Source organism: Anser anser (assembly GCF_964211835.1).
Source record: "Anser anser genome assembly, chromosome: 18".
Taxonomy (NCBI): Eukaryota; Metazoa; Chordata; class Aves; order Anseriformes; family Anatidae; genus Anser; species Anser anser.
Window position 1 is genome coordinate 15,439,715 of NC_139739.1, and position 4,754 is coordinate 15,444,468.

Genomic DNA, 4,754 nt, shown 5'->3' on the forward strand with positions numbered 1-4,754 from the left:
AGGCTTTCAGCTCCAAGAGGCTCTCATGGGAGTGTGACAGAGGTGCAGCCCTCCCTTGTCACTTTCTCTTCCTGGGGATGGGATTTCTGACCCCTCTCTGGTTTCAGAAGGGAAAGCTAAATCCCATTAGATTATAATTTTAGTCTTTAAATCGGTAGTGCTGCACCTACATTGGAGGAACTTACTCCTCCTACATCAAGTGCCTAAATTCCCTTTCTCTTCCAGGGAGGGAAGAGAGCCTAAGGACGAGTCTATCTACTGAAGTCATCTGGATTTTAAGGTTTCACCCTAAAAGAGAGTTCTAGGTTAAAAAAGACTCTTCCCTGCTGCTGGAAAAGCTACCTCCACTGGAAGAGGGGCTGGGCAGTTGCAGCTGGTCAATGTAAGCAAATTTCCGTGTGTTGCCTTGACAGCCCTGAAAGCTAAGGAGAAGTACTCCTAGGGGGCACAGAGCCTGAAAATGATGTGCTGCAGTCCTCAGCATTTGCAGCACTTTAGACTCCTGGGAAATTTAGCTCCTGAGCTAGTCTGACATTTTTTTTTAATTTTGCCCTCTTTATATTTATTATAGGTTACATTTAATCATGCTGAGCTGGTGAGTAATATCTTTAAAATACTCTAGCAATTCCACATGATTTTTGGAACTTCTCACAGAAGAAAAAAATAAAAAAATAAATGATACTGCTGAGGATGAGTCAGGCCATAGGAAACAGGCTCTGTGGACTAATTCTTGGGTTAGCAAAACATTTGTGAGTGAATTCCGATTGCTTCAACTGGGTCATTTCCTAAAAGGACTTTTGACTCGTTTTCATGAGCCATTCAGAGATTCAGGATGCCTTGAAGAATTTGGCTGATTACTAAATGCTTTCTACAATGGAATTCAGGGTGTGCATTTTGTCAGTTAACTCACGCACATTTTCGCCACATCCCACCCAAATGGCTTGAGTGATGGCTAGAAATAAAAAGGGGAATAAATGCAGGGTGACTGTGGTGTAGATAATTCATGTCCAAAGGGGGCAATTTTACAATTTGCTAGCAAACAATGGCAAGCTCTATGAATATAAGGGAGAAATGATCTGATGCAGAAACTGAGCAAATCTGGTCAGCGATGTATTTTGTAGGGGCTGGCTAAGGTGCCCAGTCTGGGTTTATGAATTATGACCCTAGATTCCCCACCCAGAACTGGTGCTGTTGGGTAGGCACCTGCTGAGAGGCAGGGACATGTGTGAGCAGACCCTGGGGCACAGCCAGGACGTGTGTCGCCCCTTCCTCCCTGCAGGCACTGAGCCCTCTTTCCACCTGCAAACGCCTTCCTTCCTGCTTGCCCCTAACCCTCCTTTCCAATAAACAGCATGATCCCTATAGGGGAAGAGTCAGATGGTATCATTACATTAATTTTATATTCTAACAGTTACTTATTTTTATTAAACCAGGGGCATGCTCCAAGGAGGAAAAGTTGTATAATGCCTGAGAAGTTAGAAAAAAAGTGTATACAGCCTGGAAAACAAGGATTACATATCTCATCTAAGACTACTGCTAGTAGCAGAGAATCATTCCTGTAACAGTGGCTACCTGCAACCCAGGATATGCCAGAGATGCAGTGGTGTGTGTGCCCACATATCACATTCACAGAGGCATGTGTCTAGAGAGGTGTCCTAGGCCTGTGGTGAGCCCACGGTGGTGCTCTGGTGACATCTGAAACTGTTCTCACCATTTCCAGGCAGGGTGGTCCAGCGTGCAGAGCCTGCTCATGGAGTTCAAGTTCCTCAGAGCATTGGCCTTCAGCAGACTCCTGTCAACTCCAAGGGTATCCTGACAACCAGAGGTTTTTACCTTCAGTCACAGAGTCAGAAAAATGGACGATTTTATGGCCCTGTTCTGCACTTCCATTAATGACACCTTTGGGCCATCACACATAGTCGCTTGTGTCACCACTTAGGGAAGTGGTGGCCATGTGTGTCAGTATCATTTAACAGAGAATAGCCTCTTCATTAAGGCACTTTGTTAGGGATTTGTCCTGCACACAATAGAATCAGACTGTGGATTGAAGCACTAACCCTTTGTGAGCCACCTTTGCTGTGTGGGTGCATGTTTCAGGGGTGCTTCAGAGCAGATTGTGCAGAAGAAATGTTTCACCAAGTGGGGCATGCTTCTTACACAACAGTTTTATCTCAATGCTTGCCCGAGGGCTAGAGCTGAGGTACTCAAACACAGGAGTTTCCACCCACCACTCAGACCAAGCTTCTGGAAAATTAACTCCCAGGAGTTAATTACATTTAAAATAAACTCCAAGTTCAAGCAAAAAAAGCAAATACTCCTGCTGCTCATATAATGTCTTTTCTGCTGCCACCTCTCCACAAATCCAAACCAAAAATGTCATCTTTCTTTTCCCCACTTGCCCTCAGAGATGAGCAGAGCTGAAATCCTGTACATAGCAGAACAACCAGGTGACACCAAGTCACAATAACAAAGTGATTGGACCACTTTTCTCATTCCCTACTTTCTGATGCTGGTACTTTAACATACAAGCAAGTGGTTTTATATGGTCTTTTGTGCAAAAAAAAAAAAAAAAGGTATTGCAGAATGTTCATTAGCAGCCTGAGCTTTACATAAAAGCTGTGTTATCCTGTGTAACTTCAGGGAAAGCAGACTAGAGAAATTATTTAAGTCATGAATGAGAACAAACTCCCACAGTGCTATGCAGGGCCACCAGTCCTTTTGTGGAGATATGGGGTCTGAAGGGATGCAATGAGGGGGACTTTGTTTCATTCTCAGAAGTCATAACACCATATTTTCCATTTCTGCAAAGATGTGGGATAGAGATAAGCGAGCTGGTCAGACTGAGAGACCCAGTGAAGTGAAACTGGTCTCTGAGGAACAAGGGTTTGTCTGGCAGGAATAAATGCCAGGCTAAAGCTGAACAAGGACAGATACAGTTTGGCTTGTGGAAGCAGAGCACTCTGCTGGGAGCATGAGGTGAAGCAGGAGGAAAGGCACTCTGAGCATAACCCACTGCAAGCAGACTGATCCATCACATCCCTGGGGAGAGTCAGACAGAGCAACGCTGCTCTCACAGGCAACAATTTGGCTAATAGGTTCAAACTTCCCCTGGAGAAACTGAACTGATGTGATGCTCTGGGTTTCAGCAAGGTGGAAGCATCACAGCTCTGAAGAGGTTCAAAGTCAAGGGCATTCTGAATTAAAGAGGAAAATGGGTCACGGTAGATGCTTTGTGCTGGAAATTCAGTGTTAGCCTTGCTTTGCATAGCCATCATCTATGTGATACTGATGACCTGTAGGATTAGATTTTGTAGTAGAAAGGGGGGTGAGTTTTGCTAGAAGTTTAGATGGGACTCATGAGATTGCAACAGAAGTCTAGGAAGTATTTCAAGTTTATAGACAAAGTTCAGGGAAACTGCACAAGATGCCCTACACTTAGAGGTAGAGTTGACTGTGAGCTCACAGCTTGGTTTGTCAATCCAGCTGTCAAATTTTCACACTTGCAAATCTGAGAAATGGAGGCCATAGAAACTGTGTCTCCAAGACAAATACAAAGAGCCACGTAGCACAGGCACTCCCTGGAGGTAGGACATTCCCACTGCTAACTTCCAGATCATCAGGTTTGCTAGGGATTTCCTTCCTCCCTGGGTTATAAATACTTGATCTAGATCTTGAGAGCATTGAGCAGTCCAGGGCTGCCTTGACCGTAGATCCAAAGGGATTCACAGTGGAGGCCAGCTTCCACTCAACACACATGTACCATGTCCAGATAATGTGCCTGGAGCACATGTCCCCCAAAGGGAGACCTACCTGGGGAAAGTTGTGCTGCTCCTCGTTGTGGTTATCACACCTTGTTAGCCTATAAACCGAAAGGAGCAGGTTCCTGCATGCCCCCCTCCCTTTCTGTCAATTCATCAATCCTATCAGCAACAAGATCTCGGAATGAGATGGGGAAAGCCATGTTTTCTCCCACCACACTCCCATTGTCATGTCTTGGCAGCTTTCTCCCTAGAGTGCTATGCACCATCACCAGTAGTCGTGAGCTCCAGCACTGAGTGAGAACTCTCCAAGTGTCCAGTTGCAAGCTCTATGCTCAGTCCCACAGCTTTTACCTTAACTTTCAAGCTGATTCAGAGCAGACACGTAAGAGTGAGTCCTCTTTAGCAGAAGTGCAATTTTTCTCATGTGTACTACTTGCTACTGGTCCACAGATGGCCAAATCTAGGAGTTTAGTAAAAGCCCCAGAGAGCAGAGATGCACAAGGACCATCACATGTACAAAAGATTCATTCTGTTGCAACCATTGTGTTTAGGGGGGGTAGCAAGCTGCATCAAGTGAGGTGATTTAGACCTCTGTCAGGACAGGTTCCTGACTCTCAAGTCAAAGTACTAGGAGATATTGTGCAAGGCAGGGTGCAGCCCACATCCCTACGATAAGACCACAGGGCAATACCTCCCCAGCCCAGCTGCAGTCTCACCAGCTAGCCCATGCTTAGTATGCAGGCTGTATTTCCTAGAAGGCTTTTGGAGACAAGATGCCTGTCACCATAAACTAGCATCTGAATGCCAACTGACAGTGACCAGACCTTGCCGTTAATTCACTCCCCACCCACTCCATCTGTCTCCCATGCCTGCACTTTGTTTAACCAAGTGACCTCTGGTGGAATTTACAATCTTCCTATTGCCTTGATTTATTAGTTGCAGCCTCTGTGTCTGATGATTAGATGATCTGAGCCCAGCTCTATTCTTTTTTTT

At 45.4% G+C, this 4,754-nt stretch overlaps 1 long non-coding RNA gene across 1 annotated transcript; it reads left to right on the forward strand.

Moving 5' to 3' along the window:
• Positions 1-282: 282 nt before the first annotated feature.
• Positions 283-1,887, forward strand: LOC310883247. The gene is made up of 3 exons (XR_014573401.1): positions 283-382; positions 572-595; positions 1,434-1,887. It is a non-coding gene; the product is annotated as an uncharacterized lncRNA (long non-coding RNA).
• Positions 1,888-4,754: the final 2,867 nt, after the last annotated feature.